The sequence below is a fragment of the Protopterus annectens genome, chromosome 5.part0, assembly GCF_019279795.1.
Source record: "Protopterus annectens isolate FY-2018-M chromosome 5.part0, PAN1.0, whole genome shotgun sequence".
Lineage (NCBI taxonomy): Eukaryota > Metazoa > Chordata > Ceratodontiformes > Protopteridae > Protopterus > Protopterus annectens.
This window is the reverse complement of record NC_056735.1, coordinates 987186633-987205603: the sequence shown is the minus strand read 5'-3', so window position 1 is coordinate 987205603 and position 18971 is coordinate 987186633.

The window sequence follows — 18971 nt, the reverse complement described above, 5'->3', positions numbered from 1 at the left end:
ATCAGGGAAACAGGGCAGGTAGGCAGTCATTCTGAAGAGACTATAACAAAATCCGTGGTACCACGTTAAAAATAAGGAGTTAAGTAACGATTAAAAGGTTAGAATAAAATGGGTAATAATTGCACAAAAAGACCCCAACATCTGCTGTTAACCAAAGACGCGAAATACATGCAGTCACAGCGTGCTGATCATATTAAATACTATTCAAAATGGGTTAATAAGTATGAATTTGACGGTAAGTTAGAAAAACCCTAGCTTGTTAAACTTGTCAAACAGCTTAAAACCGATTCCAAAGGTCGGGTGAAAAAGCAACGTCAATTAGGAATTCCTCAAGCACACAGGTGGATTGAGGAAGTAAACCATAGGGAACAAAGAAGTAATAATTCAAAAGCAATGTTTTTAGATAAGAAGGACAATAACTTAATAATAGCATTGGCCCCTCCACCTCCCCTACCAGAATATGAAGCAAGTGAACAAGTTATTCCGCCCCCACGATATCCTGCTGTTACCGTAAGAGACACTACAAAAGCAAAACCGTTTATTAGAGATCCCGTCGAGACCAGGTCTTGAACACGGGCAGGAAACTCAAAAGGGGACATTGAGTTATATCAAATGGGTAGAAATTCACGATCTATGAGTGAAGAAGAAATATGCCCACTTATAGAAGTGCCTAATCCTCAGGCAGGGCAAGAAGGTCAGAACCCGACTAATCTAGTTTATAGATCCTAGACTCCGGAAGACATCCGGAAAGCCACTGAGGGAATTCCCCATCCAAAAGTTAATTTTAGAAAGTTCTTAGAAGATTTGCAAGGAATGAGGCTAAGTTATATTTAAATGGAGAAGACGTAGAAAAAGTAGTCAGACAAATTGTGGGACCAGATTGGCACATGATTGGTGGCGACTGGAATCCCCGTGCGTTCAGGCCCCTCCCACATAGCAGTGCAGAGTTAGACAACAGAGTGAGAGGTCTTACAGACCGCATCTCTGAGAAATGGAAGCCTAGGGCAGACTGGACTTGCATTAATCAATGCATCCAACAAGAAGGTGAAACTATTGACAGATATTATGCCAGACTATTAGAATGTTTGAATAACCATTGTGTAATGCAGGTTCCTGAAGGTCAGACACAAGATTCCCCATATGAGCATCAGTTAAATAATGCATTTTTGAAAGGCAGCATTGCACCCATAAGCAGTTTTATTACAAAGCACATGGTAGATCATCATACAAGCAGATTACAGTCATTACTTGAATATGCCAGGCATGCCGAAAGGCATTTTAATAGCAAAAAGAAAAAGAAAGCCCACGTATTTTCTGTAGAAGATGGAGCAGAAATTTATGTAGTACAGTCCGGGAAAAAAGGCAAGAGAAATCCCCAGGGAAGCAAACAATCTGATCAGCGATCAGAGGACATTGAAGGGCGAAAAAAAAGGGGTGAATGTTTTAAATGCGGTAAAAAGGGACACTTGGCAAGGGAATGCAAGAAAAACAAGAAGGCAACCACGGAAGACAAGGAGGGTGAGGACTGACTATATGATGGTCAAGAATCACTAGATGGGGATAGCAGAGAAAAGACAAATGAGAATGTGTTAGAGGGAGTAGAGAATGTGACAGAAGAAATAGAGGAAGTGCAGGAAGTCACGGATAGTGAAGAAAATGAAATATTGGATTTGGCCTTATTGAGCTTAGAGCTCTATTTAGCAGACAAGAAACCAGAAGTTACACTCCTCGTAGAAGGGAGGGAAGTCAGATTCTTGTTTGACTCAGGGGCATCATGGACCCTGATACATCCCTCCAAACTGCCAGAGAACACAGAGACACCTGATTACACATTAGTGAAAGCAGCTAATGGACAGCTGTATCGCGAGCCCCTCTCCAATAATATTGCAATAACTGATCCTGTTTCAGGATTGACCCAGAAAAGCAAAATTGTTGTTTCTGCAAAGTGTCCAGGGAATCTCTTGGGCAGAGACCTTATGCAGCTATTTAGAATAGCAGTAGTTCCGACTATGCAGGTTATGGAAGCACAGCAACAAATTGATACCTTTGCAGTGCAAGCAGAGGGTGGAATGTTTTATTGGTACAGCCAGGGCTTGATTATGACTGGTCCAGGGGCAGTAACTGAAGAGTTGATGAATGTAGCCATCAGCAAGTTCCCTTCCCTTGACATTGATAAACAGCATTTGTTGCACTGTACTCTGTATTATTGTAACATACCAGATCCTGATTAGGAATATGAGCAAGAATTGTTTAGAAATCATGCAAACAGATTGATATTACGTAGTCTGTACTGGGATATGGAAGGGAACAGTGTAACCAGTTGTTCATTGCCCCAGGAGTTCTTTGCACTCTATAAATCTAACTGATTACCACACATTAGCTTAACTAAGGACAAGAATGTAAAATGGGTAGACCTAGGAAAAATGTCACAAGATGGGAGAAGCAGACAGAATTAGAACTGTCAGAACAAGGAATACAAAGGCAGAAGTTGAAATGGGTAACTCAGACCCACCCAGCTGTACACTTGCAGTTTAGCAAGGACAGTTGATTAGCACTCCTATTAAAGGAGGAAGAGAATGCCTTACAGAATATACCAGAACTCTTTGGTCAACAGGAAAGTCAGATGTAGGACATATTCATACAGCAGGACCAGTAACTATTACGCCAAAGTCAGCATTTAGACCACAGAAAAGACAGTATCCCTTAAGAAAAGATGCAGAGGTAGGAATCAAATCTATTATAGCAACTTTACTTAAGGATGGGGTGCTGGTGGAATCTCCTGATTCACCATGAAACACACCCTTATTTCCTGTCAAGAAAGCAAATGGAGAGTGGCGTATGGTCCAAGATTTACAAGCTGTAAATGATGCAGTAATACCAAGGGCACCTATGGTGCCAGACCCACACACCCTGTTGAATGATTTAAAACCTCAACAGAAATATTTTTCTGTTGTAGATATCAGCAATGCATTCTTTTCTATACTGATACACCCTGACAGCCAATATTGGTTTGCATTCACATTTCAGGGGAAAAGGTATACATATACGCGACTACCACAGGGATATTGTGAAAGTCCGACAATATTTTCACAAGAAATGGCAAGCAACTTGGCGGGATTTACCCCACCAAGAGGTAGTCAGATTTTGCTTTATGTTGATGATATCCTGCTGGCGACCCCCACCCAGCAAGATTGTAAAGAAGACACCATAGCGCTATTACAATTTTTAGCCACTGAAGGACATAAAGTAAACAGAAATAAACTGCAGCTTTGGAGAAAACAAGTTAAATATTTAGGATATGTAATATCCAAAGAGGGTAGGACTTTAGATGAGGACAGAAAAGTAGCGATTTTACAAGCACCAAAACCCACCACCAAGAAGGAAATGATGTCCTTCCTGGGTACGACTAATTTTTGTCGGAGCTGTATTCCAAACTACGCCTTGGAATCTGCACCACTGACTAACCTGATACATAAAAAGCCTATGGCAGTACAGGATTTGTTAAATGGACACCAGAAGCAGAATCTGCTTTCTGCAAACTGAAGCAGTTAATAGCGTCCTCATTAGTTTTAGGTTTACCAAACTACCACAAACGTTTTTTCCAAACTGTAGATTGTAAGCAATGTTATATGACAGCAGCATGGGGACAAGCAATGCCTTATTGCTTATTATTCATCACAACTGGACCCAGTGGCACAGTCTTTACCTCACTGTGTACAAGCAGCAGTTGCAGCTGCAATGGCAGTACAGGCTTCGGCCTCAGTAGTTTTGTTCCACCCTCCCACATTGAGAGTGCCTCATGCAGTCACAATTATTTTACTACAAGAGAAGGTAGCATATCTTTCCCCTGCTAGGCATCTTTCCTGTATGACTATATTGTTGAGCCAAACTCATATAACAATTGAACGATGCACGACTTTGAACCCTTCTACCGTGCTCCCAACTCCTGCAGATAGTACACCACACAGCTGCCTGCAGGTAATTGAGCAAAAGACACTGCCTTGAAAAGATCTTACGGATGTCCCCTTGGATGATGCCGAGGTGACATACCACGTGGATGGCTCATGCAAAAAGGGTCCTGCAGGACAGAACCTAGTAGGATATGCAGTAGTTTCTGATGTTGAGATTATAGAAGCGAAACCCTTACCACACAATTTATCTGCACAGGCAGCAGAATTGATTGCCTTAACATGGGCATGTACCTTAGCAAAGAGTAAATGTGTAAACATTTTTACTGACAGCCAGTACGCTTTCTCTACTGTACATGTTTTTGCGCAACAGTGGAAAAACTGGGAATGATAACATCTACTGACAAACTGATCAATCCTGCACAGTTTATTTTAGATCTTTTAGAATCTATTCAGTTACCTCAAAAAGTAGAAATTTGTAAATGCACAGCTCATACCAAGCAACAGGACAGGCTTTCAAAAGGTAATGCGAGAGCTGATACAGCTGCAAAGCAGGCAGCTTCAGAAGTATTTAATTTGAGTGAAGAATTGCAACCCTCTGAGATTTTAGATTTAGAAATGTTAAAGACAATGCAGACACTTACTATGCAAGTTGAAAAATAAAGATGGGTAAAACGAGGAGCAATTCTCGAAAAGGGGCAGTACATCTCTAAAGAAGGGAAACCGATATTGCCATCTAATTTGTTTGGATATGCAGCTTTGTTGAGCCATGGGCAGTGCCATGTCTCAACAGGGGGGATGGTACAGCTGGTGAATCAAGTGTTCACGACATACGGATTCTTAAACTACTCTAAAAAATTTTGTTCGATGTGCCAGGTTTGTAATAAACATCATGCACAAGAGGCATTAAAGACCAAGCAAGGGAGTTTCCCTACACCACCATATCCATTTCATACTATCTGTATGGATTTCATAGAATTGAACAAATGTGAAAATAAGAAGTATTGTCTTGTCATTGTAGATATGTTTTCCAGATGGGTGGAAGCCTTTCCAACTAAAAATCCAAAAGCGGCAATGGTGGCAAAAGTTCTCGTTAAAGAAATCATCCCTAGATTTGGCATTCCAGAAAGGATCTACAGTGACAACAGCACACACTTCGTAAACTAGACCATACAACAGTTAAGTAAACATTTTGGTATTTCTTTAAAAAATCATTGTGCATACCACCCACAATCTGCAGGGCTAGTAGAGAGGCATAATGGGATTTTAAAGTGTAAGCTAAGGCAGTTAACAGTAGAAATGCAGAGGAATTGGGTGTATTGTCTGCCCCTGGCACTGTTGAGCATGAGAACTGTTCCAAATGCAAAAGGATTGACTCCTTTTGAAAAACTATTTGGAAGGGCTTATTATATACCTCAGTGGAAACCTTTCATGCCCGCAGACCAGGAAGCCGACTGTACACTCGCAGAGTACATGAGAAATCTGTTGAATTCTAAACATCTGCTGCAGTCAAATTCTGTTTCAGATAAAGAACTAACCAGACCATCAGAAGTGGCAGTGCCCCCGGGTACCTGAATTTGGGTGAAGACAGTAAAGAAAAAGAATTGGACGTCACCAAAGTGAGAAGGTCCATATCAAGTGCTTCTATCGACACCCACTGCAGTCAAGATAGTGGAGCGCGCCTCCTGGATCCACCTGACACACTGCAAATTGGTTAAAAATTTTGAACTGGACAAAAATCTTGTCACATGCCAAGAGTAAAAATGATAGAGTCCAGAAGAAATAGGAATGCAGAACAACTCTTCCTCAGAAGTATTGCATACTCATCCTGTTAACTGTACTAGTGACAATAATCTTTTTGCTGTGGCCTTTCCTTTTCCCAGCCACACAGACTGAACTGAATAAACGTGAAGCGTTACTTATAGACTGGCATCCAAACTTTAACACTTACCAGGCAATTAAATATGTATATGCTGAGGCTTTCAATGTTTCGAATTGCTGGATTTGCACAGCTTTGCTGACAGCATACGAGGGGTTATTAATGACTACAGTCCCCCTAGGGGTCAATGAGACCTGGAAAAACTTGATTTATGATACCTCAACCATTACATCACAAGATAAAATAGCATTGCACTTGTCTGTTCCACAAAAAGGAACTGTGTGTTTTTATAAAAATGATACTATTCAGGTGGGTTGGAGCAATTGCAATGTGACTGTTCCTTATAAATGTTGCACTAAGGGTAGTAATGTAGATTTTTATTATAATACAAATTATGATTCATTTCTTGGATTGATGCACAAAACACTTGATGAAGTAAAACATAATTCTGTTCTTTATAAACAACTGTCTATAATTGATAGAAAAATGTTTCATGCAGGGCGAGTGTATATTCATAGCAAAGTTACTACTAAAGTAGAGGACTGTTATTTTGTGTGTAGCAGAAAGGCATACAAATGGTTACCTGAGAATTGGTCTGGCAGTTGTTTTTTGGGTTACCTGGTTCTGGCCATACGACACACTGCAGTTTTGCCTCGAGGAAAAATTCGAAATGTCCGAGAGGTCATCAAGAAACCTATAAATCCAGTGGGACAAATCGAAGCTCGTTGGAAAGACCATCATTCTGTAGGCAAAGGACTGACACATATGGACTTGAGTGATAGCGTTATATCGTGGGCAGGCATATTACCAGCATATGGAGCAGTGAAATCGATCTGGGAGCTCAGAAAACTGTCTAAACTTCTCGAAGTGATGAGCAATGCAACTTTTTCTGCCCTCGAATTGGAGACTGATGAACTGAATGCCATGAGAACTGTAGTGCTTCAAAACCGCATGGCTCTCGACTTCACCCTAGCAGCGAGAGGTGGTACTTGCACTTTAATCCAAGAAGAATGTTGTTCATATAGTCCTGATCATAAACACGAGAAAGACAATCATCTTGAGGTAATTCAGCAAGTGTCGGCCATGACCAAACCAGGACCAAACCCACTGATGGACTTTTTCCAGAAATGGTTTGGGGGGTGGGGTGCCATCCTAATGAACATCCTGATTGCCATTTGCATAGGAATGCTCCTACTGGGTGTATGTGTTTGTTGTGGCATCCCCTGCATGAAAAGACTGATTAAAGTCCTTATAGACATGTCAGTTTCTGAAACCTTATATCAAAGTGCTGAGTTTGAAGAACTATTGAAAAACTGAAATGCTTTCATAAGTTTAAACTGAATGACTCTCTTAACTGCAAATCCTGAGTAGGAAGAGGTTTGGAGAAGAAAAACCTGTTTATGCTTATTTTCAAAGTAGAATAAAAGTATTAAAAGGAGGGAAATGTCAGAAAAATATGTATTAGTGTATGTATTAGTAATATGCTTAGTGCATTTAGAGCTTGAAAATGGTTAACAGATTTATTCTATTTTACACTGCATAAATCTGTGCAAATTGCAGAAGCTTTCTGACCTTGTATTGTCATGAAATATGCGCAGCTAAAATCTTTGCTTATGCTTTGGAAATTTACTGAGAAGCAGAAGATTTCTGCTTGTGTCAGGAAAATAATGAATAGAACAGTACCTCTTGTATAAATGTTTTTGTCTCCTTGCTGCAAGTTATTAAATGTACCTTAACTGAACCTTACGTGTATTGGTCTTTGATGTTTTTTCCTTTGACAGATTGGTCCTTCAGACCGGAAATCCTCACTTTGCCTCAGATCAAACAGGCCAGGTGACTTGAAACCATACGGGGAAGAAACCACATTGGTTCTTCTTATTTGAAAAGCCCTCTGACTAAATTGTCGTACAAAAGAGGCCGGCCACTTTCTGATCTGCGACTGAAGGATGGGTTTACTCGAACCAGGTGATCAATCACGAAGGCTCAGGTAAGGTGAATCTACCTTTTTTTTCTGTTTTAGATCAGGGACTAGATTTGCATTGTTTTTGTAAGGACTATTATTTTTTTTATAAGGCAGGGACAAGAAAGATTGCTGTCTTGTCATAGATCAGAGAAACAGGGCAGGTAGGCAGTCATTCTGAAGAGACTATAACAAAATCCATGGTACCACATTAAAAATAAGGAGTTACATAACGATTAAAAGGTTATAACAAAATGGGTAATAATTGCACAAAAAGACCCCAAAATCCACCGTTAACATAAGACGCGAAATACATGCAGTCAGAGCATGCTGATAATATTAAATACTATTCAAAATGGGTTAATAAGTATGAATTTGACGATAAATTAGAAAAACCCTCGCTTCTTAAACTTGTCAAACAGCTTAAAACCGATTCCAAAGGTCGGATAAAAAAGCAACGTCAATTAGGAATTCCTCAGGCACACAGGTGGACTGAGGAAGTAAACCGTAGGGAACAAAGAAGTAATAATTCAAAAGCAATGTTTTTAAATAAGGAGGACAATAACTTAATAATAGCGTCGGCCCCTCCACCTCCCCTACCAGAATATGAAGCAAGTGAACAAGTTATTCCGCCACCATGATATCCTGCTGTTACCGTGACACTACAAAAGCAAAACCGTTTATTAGAGATCCCGTCGAGACCAGGTCTCGAACACGGGCAGGAAACTCAAAAGGGGACACTGAGTTATATCAAATGGGTAGAAATTCACAATCTATGAGTGAAGAAGAAATATGCCCACTTACAGAAGTGCCTAATCTTCAGGCAGGGCACGAAGGTCAGAACCCGACTATTCTAGTGTATAGACCCTGGACTCCGGAAGACATCCGGAAAGCCACTGAGAGAATTCCCATCCAAAAGTCAATTTTAGAAAGTTCTTAGAAGATTTGCAAGGAATGAGGCTAAGTTATAATTTAAATGGAGAAGAGGTAGAAAAAGTAGTCAGACAAATTGTGGGACCAGATTGGCACATGATTAGTGGCAACTGGAATCCCCATGCGCTCAGGCCCCTCCCACATAGCAGTGCAGAGTTAGACAACAGAGTGAAAGATCTTACAGACTGCATCACTGAGAAATGGAAGCCTAGGGCAGACTCGACTTGCATTATTCAATGCATCCAACAAGAAGGTGAAACTATTGACAGATATTATGCCAGACTATTAGAATGTTTTAATAACCATTGTGTAATGCAGGTTCCTAAAGATCAGACACAAGATTCCCCATATGAGCAGCAGTTAAAGAATGCGTTTTTGAAAGGCAGCATTGCATCCATAAGCAGTTTTATTACAAAGCACATGGTAGATCATCATACAAGCAGATTACAGTCATTACTTGAATATGCCAGGCATGCCGAAAGGCATTTTAATAGCAAAAAGAAAAAGAAAGCCCAAGTATTTTCTGTAGAAGATGGAGGAGAAGTTTATGTAGTACAGTCCGGGAATAAAGGCTAGAGAAATGACCAGGGAAGCAAACAATCTGATCAGCGATCAGAGGACTTTGAAGGGCAAAAGAAAAGGGGTGAATGTTTTAAATGCGGTAAAAAGGGACACTTTGCAAGGGATTGCAAGAAAAACAAGAAGGCAACCACGGAAGACAAGGAGGGTGAGGACTGACTATATGATGGTCAAGAATCACTAGAAGGGGATAGCGGAGAAAGGACAAATGAGAATGTGTTAGAGGGAGTAGAGAATGTGATCGAAGAAATAGAGGAAGTGTAGGAAGTCACGGATAGTGAAGAAAATGAAATATTGGATTTGGCCTTATTGAGCTTATAGCTCTATTTAGCAGACACGAAACCAGAAGTTACACTCCTCGTAGAAGGGAGGGAAGTCAGATTCTTGTTTGACTCAGGGGCATCATGGACCCTGATACATCCCTCCAAACTGCCAGAGAACTCAGAGACACCTGATTACACATTAGTGAAAGCAGCTAATGGACAGCTGTATCGCGAGCCCCTCTCCCATAATATTGCAATAACTGATCCTGTTTCAGGATTGACCCAGAAAAGCAAAATTGTTGTTTCTGCAAAGTGTCCAGGGAATCTCTTGGGCAGAGACCTTATGCAGCTATTTAGAATAGCAGTAGTTCCGACTATGCAGTATGGATGCACAGCAACAAATTGATACCTTTGCAGTGCAAGCAGAGGGTGGAATGTTTTATTGGTACAGCCAGAGCTTGGTTATGACTGGTCCAGGGGCAGTAACCGAAGAGTTGATGAATGGAGCCATCAGCAAGTTCCCTTCCCTTGACATTGATAAACAGCATTTGTTGCACTGTACTCTGTATTATTGTAACATACCAGAACCTGATAAGGAATATGAGCAAGAATTGTTTAGAAATCATGCAAACAGATTGATATTACGTAGTCTGTACTGGGATATGGAAGGGAACAGTGTAACCAGTTGTTCATTGCCCCAGGAGTTCTTTGCACTCTATAAATCTAATTGATTACCACACGTTAGCTTAACTAAGGACAAGAATGTAAAATGGGTAGACCTAGGAAAAATGTCACGAGATGTGAGAAGCAGACAGAATTAGAACTGTCAGGACAAGGAATACAAAGGCAGAAGTTAAAATGGATAACTCAGACCCACCCAGCTGTACACTTGCAGTTTAGCAAGGGCAGTTGATTAGCACTCCTATTAAAGGAGGAAGAGAATGCCTTACGGAATATACCAGAACTCTTTGGTCAACAGGAAAGTCAGATGTAGGACATATTCATACAGCAGGACCAGTAACTATTACGTCAAAGTCAGCATTTAGACCACAGAAAAGACAGTATCCCTTAAGAAAAGATGCAGAGGTAGGAATCAAACCTATTATAGCAACTTTACTTAAGAATGGAGTGCTGGTGGAATCTCCTGATTCACCATGTAACACACCCTTATTTCCTGTCAAGAAAGCAAATGGAGAGTGGCATATGGTCCAAGATTTACAAGCTGTAAATGATGCAGTAATACCAAGGGCACCTATGGTGCCAGACCCACAGAACCTGTTGAATGATTTAAAACCTCAACAGAAATATTTTTCTGTTGTAGATATCAGCAATGCATTCTTTTCTATACCGATACACCCTGACAGCCAATATTGGTTTGCATTCACATTTCAGGGGAAAAGGTATACATATACGCGACTACCACAGGGATATTGTGAAAGTCCGACAATATTTTCACAAGAAATGGCAAGCAACTTGGCGGGATTTACCCCACCAAGAGGTAGTCAGATTTTGCTTTATGTTGATGATATCCTGCTGGCGACCCCCACCCAGCAAGATTGTAAAGAAGACACCATAGCGCTATTACAATTTTTAGCCACTGAAGGACATAAAGTAAACAGAAATAAACTGCAGCTTTAGAGAAAACAAGTTAAATATTTAGGATATGTAATATCCAAAGAGGGTAGGACTTTAGATGAGGACAGAAAAGTAGCGATTTTACAAGCACCAAAACCCACCACCAAGAAGGAAATGATGTCCTTCCTGGGTACGACTAATTTTTGTCGGAGCTGGATTCCAAACTACGCCTTGGAATCTGCACCACTGACTAACCTGATACATAAAAAGCCTATGGCAGTACAGGATTTGTTAAATGGACACCAGAAGCAGAATCTGCTTTCTGCAAACTGAAGCAGTTAATAGCGTCCTCATTAGTTTTAGGTTTACCAAACTACCACAAACGTTTTTTCCAAACTCTAGATTGTAAGCAAGGTTATATGACATCAGTGTTAACACAGCAGCATGGGGACAAGCAATGCCCTATTGCTTATTATTCATCACAACTGGACCCAGTGGCACTGTCTTTACCTCACTGTGTACAAGCAGTAGTTGCAGCTGCAATGGCAGTACAGGCTTCGGCCTCAGTAGTTTTGTTCCACCCTCTCACATTGAGAGTGCCTCATGCAGTCGTGATTATTTTACTGCAAGAGAAGGTAGCATATCTTTCCCCTGCTAGGCATCTTTCCTGTATGACTATATTGTTGACCCAACCTCATATGACAATTGAACGATGTACGACTTTGAACCCTTCTACCTTGCTCCCAATCCCTGCAGATGGCACACCACACAGCTGCCTGCAGGTGATTGAGCAGAAGACACTGCCTAGAAAAGATCTTACGGATGTCCCCTTGGATGATGCCAAGGTGACATACTACGTGGATGGCTCATGCAAAAGGGGTCCTGCAGGACAGAACCTAGTAGGATATGCAGTAGTTTCTGATGTTGAGACTATAGAAGCGAAACCCTTACCACACAATTTATCTGCACAGGCAGCAGAATTGATTGCCTTAACATGGGCATGTACCTTAGCAAAAGGTAAATGTGTAAACATTTTTACTGACAGCCAGTACGCTTTCTCTACTGTACATGTTTTTGAGCAACAGTGGAAAAATCGAGGAATGATAACATCTACTGGCAAACCGATCAATCATGCACAGTTTATTTTAGATCTTTTAGAATCAATTCAGTTACCTCAAAAAGTAGCCATTTGTAAATGCACAGCTCATACCAAGCAACAGGACAGGATTTCAAAATGTAATGCGAGAGCTGCTACAACTGCAAAGCAGGCAGCTTCAGAAGTATTTCATTTGAGTGAAGAATTACAACCCTCTGAGATTTTAGATTTAGAAATGTTAAAGACAATGCAGACACTTACTACGCAAGTTGAAAAACGAAGATGGGTAAAACGAGGAGCAACTCTCGAAAAGGGGCTGTACATCTCTAAAGAAGGGAAACCGCTATTGCCATCTAATTTGTTTAGATATGCAGCTTTGTTGAGCCATGGGCAGTGCCATGTCTCAACATGGGGGATGGTACAACTGGTGAACCAAGTGTTCATGACATACGGATTCTTAAACTACTCTAAAAACTTTTGTTCGATGTGCCACGTTTGTAATAAACATCATACACAAGGGGCATTAAAGCCCAAGCAAGGGAGTTTCCCTACACCACCATATCCATTTCATACTATCTGTATGGATTTCATAGAAATGAACAAATGTGAAAATAAGAAGTATTGTCTTGTCATTGTAGATATGTTTCCCAGATGGGTGGAAGCCTTTCCGACTAAAAATCCAGACGCGGCAACAGTGGCAAAAGTTCTCGTTAAAGAAATAATCCCTAGATTCGGCATTCCGGAAAGGATCTACAGTGACAACAGCATACACTTCGTAAACCAGACCATACAACAGTTAAGTAAACATTTTGGTATTTCTTTAAAAAATCATTGTGCATACCACCCACAATCTGCAGGGCTAGTAGAGAGGCATAATGGGATTTTAAAGAGTAAGCTAAGGAAGTTAATAGTTGAAACATAGAGGAATTGGGTGTACTGTCTGACCCTGGCACTGTTGAGCATGAGAACTGTTCCGACTGCAAAAGGATTGACCCCTTTTGAAAAACTATTTGGAAGGGCTTATTATATACCTCAGTGGAAACCTCTCATGCCTGTTGACCAGGAAGCCAACTGTACACTTGCAGAGTACATGAGAAATCTGTTGAATTCTAAACATCTGCTGCAGTCAAATTCTGTTTCAGATAAAGAACGAACCAGACCGTCAGAAGTGGCAGTGCCCCCGGGTACCTGAATTTGGGTGAAGACAGTAAAGAAAAAGAATTGGGCGTCACCAAAGTAGGAAGGTCCATATCAAGTGCTTCTATCAACACCCACTGAAGTTAAGATAGTGGAGCGCACCTCCCAGATCCACCTGACACCCTGCAAATAGGTTAAAAACTTTGAACTGGACAAAAATCTTGTCACATGCCAAGAGTAAAAATGATAAGAGTCCAGAAGAAACAGGAATGCAGAACAATCTCTTCCTCAGACGTATTGCATACTCATCCTGTTAACTGTACTAGTGACAATAATCTTTTTGCTGTGGCCTTTCCTTTTCCCAGCCACACAGACTGAACTGAATAAACGTGAAGCGTTACTTATAGACTGGCATCCTAACTTTAACACTTACCAGGCAATTAAATATGTGTATGCTGAGACTTTCAAGGTTTCGAATTTCTGGATTTGCACAGATTTGCCGACAGCATACGAGGGGTTATTAATGACTACAGTCCCACTAGGGGTCAATGAGACCTTGGAAAACTTGATTTATGATACCTCAACCATTATATCACAAAATAAAATAGCATTGCACTTGTCTGTTCCACAAAAGGAAACTGTGTGTTTTTATAAAAATGATACTGTTCAGGTGGGTTGGAGCAATTGCAATGTGACTGTTCCTTATAAATGTTACACTAAGGGTAACAATGTAGATTTTTATTATAATACAAATTATGATTCATTTCTTGGATTGATGCACAACACACTTGATGAAGTAAAACATAATTCTGTTCTTTATAAACAACTGTCTATAATTGATAGGAAAATATTTCATGCAGGGCGAATGTATATTCATAGCAAAGTTACTACTAAAGTAGAGGACTGCTATTTTGTGTGTGGCAGAAAGGCATACAAATGGTTACCTGAGAATTGGTCTGGCAGTTGTTTTTTGGGTTGCCTGGTTAAGGCCATATGACACACTGCAGTTTTTCCTCGAGGAAAAATTCGAAATGTCCGAGAGGTCATCAAGAAACCTGTAAATCCAGTGGGACAAATCGATGCATGTTGGAAAGGCCATCATTCTATAGACAAAGGACTGACACATATGGACTTCAATGATAGCGTTATATCATGGGCAGCCATATTACCAGCATATGGAGCAGTGAAATCGATCTGGGAGCTGAGAAAACTGTCTGAACATCTCGAAGTGATGATCAATGCAACTTTTTCCGCCATCGAATTGGTGACTAATGAACTGAATGCCATGAGAACTGTAGTGCTTCAAAACCGCATGGCTCTCGACTTCACCCTAGTGGCGAGAGGTGGTACTTGCGCTTTAATCCAAGAAAAATGCTGTTCGCATAGTCTTGACCATAAACACGAGATAGACAATCATCTTGAGGTAATTCAGCAAGTGTCGGCCATGACCAAACCAGGCCCAAACCCACTGATGGACTTTTCCCAGAAATGGTTTGGGGAGTGGGGTACCATCCTAATGAACATCCTGATTGCCATTTGCATAGGAATGCTCCTACTGGGAGTATGTGTTTGTTGTGGCATCCCCTGCATGAAAAAACTGATTAAAGTCCTTATAGATATGTCAGTTTCTGAAACCTTATATCAAAGTGCTGAGTTTGAAAAACTATTGAAAAACTGAAATGCTTTCATAAGTTTAAACTGAATGACTCTCTTAACTGCAAATCCTGAGTAGGAAGAGGTTAGGAGAAGAAAAAACTGTTTATGCTTATTTTGAAAGTAGAATAAAAGTATTAAAAGGAGGGAAATGTCAGAAAATATGTATTAGTGTATGTATTAGTAATATGCTTAGTGCATTTAGAGCTTGAAAAGGGTTAACACATTTATTCTATTTTAAACTGCATAAATCTGTACAAATTGCAGAAGCTTTCTGACCTTGTATTTTCATGAAATATGCGCAGCTAAAATTTTTGCTTATGCCTTGGAAATTTACTGATAAGCAGAAGATTTCTGCTTGTGGCAGGAAAATAATGAATAGAACAATACCACTTGTATAAATGTTTTTGTCTCCTTGCTGCAAGTTATTAAATGTACCTTAACTGAACCTTACGTGTATTGGTCTTTGATATTTTTTCCTTTGACAGATTGGTCCTTCGGACTGGAAATCCTCACTTCGCCTCGGATCAGACTGGCCAGGTGGCTTGAAACCGTACGGGGAAGAAACCACATCGGTTCTTCTTATTTGAAAAGCCCTCTGACTGAATTGTCGTACAAAAGAGGCCGGCCACTTTCTGATCTGCGACTGAAGGACGGGTTTACTCAAACCAGGTGATCAATCACGAAGGCTCAGGTAAGGTGAATCTACCTTTTTCGTCTGTTTTAGATCAGGGACTAGATTTGCATTGTTTTTGTAAGGACTATTATTTTTTATAAGTCAGGGACAAGAAAGATTGCTGTCTTGTCATAGATGAGGGAAACAGGGCAGATAGGCAGTCATTCTGAAGAGACTATAACAAAATCCATGGTACCACGTTAAAAATAAAGAGTTACATAACGATTAAAAGGTTAGAACAAAATAGGTAATAATTGCACAAAAAGACCACAAAGTCCGCCGTTAACCGAAGACGCGAAATACATGCAGTCACAGCGTGCTGATAATATTAAATACTATTCAAAATGGGTTAATAAGTATGAATTTGACGGTAAATTAGAAAAACCCTCGCTTGTTAAACTTGTCAAACAGCTTAAAACCAATTCCAAAGGTAGGGTAAAAAAACAATGTCAATTAGGAATTCCTCAGGCACACAGGTGGATTGAGGAAGTAAACTGTAGGGAACAAAGAAGTAACAATTCAAAAGCAATGTTTTTAGATAAGGAGGACAATAACTTAATAATAGCATTGGCCCCTCCACCTCCACTACCAGAATATGAAGCAAGTGAACAAGTTATTCCGCCCCCACGATATCCTGCTGTTACCGTAAGAGAGACTACAAAAGCAAAACCGTTTATTAGAGATCCAGTCGAGACAAGGTCTCGAACATGGGCAGGAAACTCAGAAGGGGACATTGAGTTATTTCAAATGGGTAGAAATTCACGATCTATGAGTAAAGAAATATGCCCAGTTATAGAAGTGCCTAATCCTCAGGCAGGGCAAGAAGGTCAGAACCCAACTATTCTAGTGTATAGACCCTGGACTCTGGAAGACATCCGGAAAGCCACTGAGGGAATTCCACATCCAAAAGTTCATTTTAGAAAGTTCTTAGAAGATTTGCAAGGAATGAGGCTAAGTTATAATTTAAATGGAGAAGAGGTAGAAAAAGTAATCAGACAAATTGTGGGACCAGATTGGCACATGATTAGTGGCGACTGGAATCTCCGTGCGCTCAGGCCCCTCCCACATAGCAGTGCAGAGTTAGACAACAGAGTGAAAGGTCTTACAGACCGCATCTCTGAGAAATGGAAGCCTAGGGCAGACTGGACTTGCATTAATCAATGCATCCAACAAGAAATTGAAACAATTGACAGATATTATGCCAGACTATTAGAATGTGTTAATAACCATTGTGTAATGCAGGTTCCTGAAGAACAGACACAAGATTTCCCATATGAGCAGCAGTTAAAGAATGCATTTTTGAAAGGCAGCATTGCACCCATAAGCAGTTTTATTACAAAGCACATGGTAGATTATCGCACAAGCAGATTACAGTCATTACTTGAATATGCCAGGCATGCCGAAAGGCATTTTAATAGCAAAAAGAAAAGAAAGCCCAAGTATTTTCTGTAGAAGATGGAGGAGAAGTTTATGTAGTACAGTGCAGGAAAAAAGTCAAGAGAAATGCCCAGGGAAGCAAACAATCTGATCAGCAATCAGAGGACTTTGAAGGCCTAAAGAAAAGGGGTGAATGTTTTAAATGCGGTAAAAAGGGACACTAGGCAAGGGAGTGCAAGAAAAACAAGAAGGCAACCACGGAAGACAAGGAGGGAGAGGACTGACTATATGATGGTCAAGAACCACTAGAAGGGGATAGCGGAGAAAGGACAAATAAGAATGTGTTAGAGGGAGTAGAGAATGTGACAGAAGAAATAGAGGAAGTGCAGGAAGTCACGGATAGTGAAGAAAATGAAATATTGGATTTGGCCTTATTGAGCTTAGAGCTCATTTAGCAGACACGAAACCAGAAGTTATACTCCTAGTAGAAGGGAGGGAAGTCAGATTCTTGTGTGACTCAGGGGCATCATGAACCCTGATACATCCCTCCAAATTGCCAGAGAACTCAGAGTCACCTGATTACATATTAGTGAAAGCAGCTAATGGACAGCTGTATCGGGAGCCCCTCTCACATAATATTACAATAACTGATCCTGTTTCAGGATTGACCCAGAAAAGCAAAATTGTTGTTTCTGCAAAGTGCCCGGTCAATCTCTTGGGCAGAGACCTTATGCAGCTATTTAGTATAGCAGTAGTTCCGACTATGCAGGGTATGGAAGCACAGTGACAAATTGATACCATTGCAGTGCAATCGGAGGGTGGAATGTTTTATTGGTACAGCCAGGGCTTGGTTATGACTGGTCCAGGGGCAATAACCGAAGAGTTGATGAACGTAGCCATCAGCAAGTTCCCCTCCCTTGACATTGATAAACAGCATTTGTTGCACTATACTCTGTATTATTGTAACACACCAGAACCTGATAAGGAATATGAGCAAGAATTGTTTAGAAATCATGCAAACAGATTGATATTACGTAATCTGTACTGGGACATGGAAGGGAACAGTGTAACCAGCTGTTCATTGCCCCAAGGAGTTCTTTGCACTCTATAAATCATATCGGTAACCACACATTAGCTTAACCAAGGACAAGAATGTAAAATGGGTAAACCTAGGAGAAAAAGTCACGAGATGGGAAAAGCAGACAGAATTAGAACTGTCAGAACAAGGAATACAAAGGCAGAAGTTAAAATGGATAACTCAGACCCACCCAGCTGTACACTTGCAGTTTAGCAAGGTCAGCTGATTAGCACTCCTATTAAAAGAGGAAGAGAATGCCTTACAGAATAAACCAGAACTCTTTGGTCAACAGGAAAGTCAGATGTAGGACTTATTCGTACAGCAGGACGAGTTACTATTATGCCAAAGTCAGCATTTAGACCACAGAAAAGACAGTATGTCTTAAGAAAGGATGCAGAGGTAGGAATCAAACCTATTATAGCAGCTTTACGTAAGGAAGGGGTGCTCGTGGAATATCCTGATTCACCATGTAATACACCCTTATTTCATGTCAAAAAAGCAAATGGAGAGTGGCATATGGTCCAAGATTTACAAGCTGTAAATGATGCAGTAATACCAAGGGCACCTATGGTGCCAGACCCACACACCCTGTTGAATGATTTAAAACCTCAACAGAAATATTTTTCTGTGGTAGATATCAGCAATGCATTCATTTCGATACTGATACACCCTGACAGCCAATATTAGTTTGCATTCACATTTCAGGGGAAAAGGTATGCATATACACGACTACTACAGGGATATTGTGAAAGTCTGAAAATATTTTCACAAGAAATGGCGAGCAACTTGGCGAGATTTACCCCACCAAAAGGTACTCAGATTTTGCTTTATGTTGATGATATCCTGCTGGCGGCCCC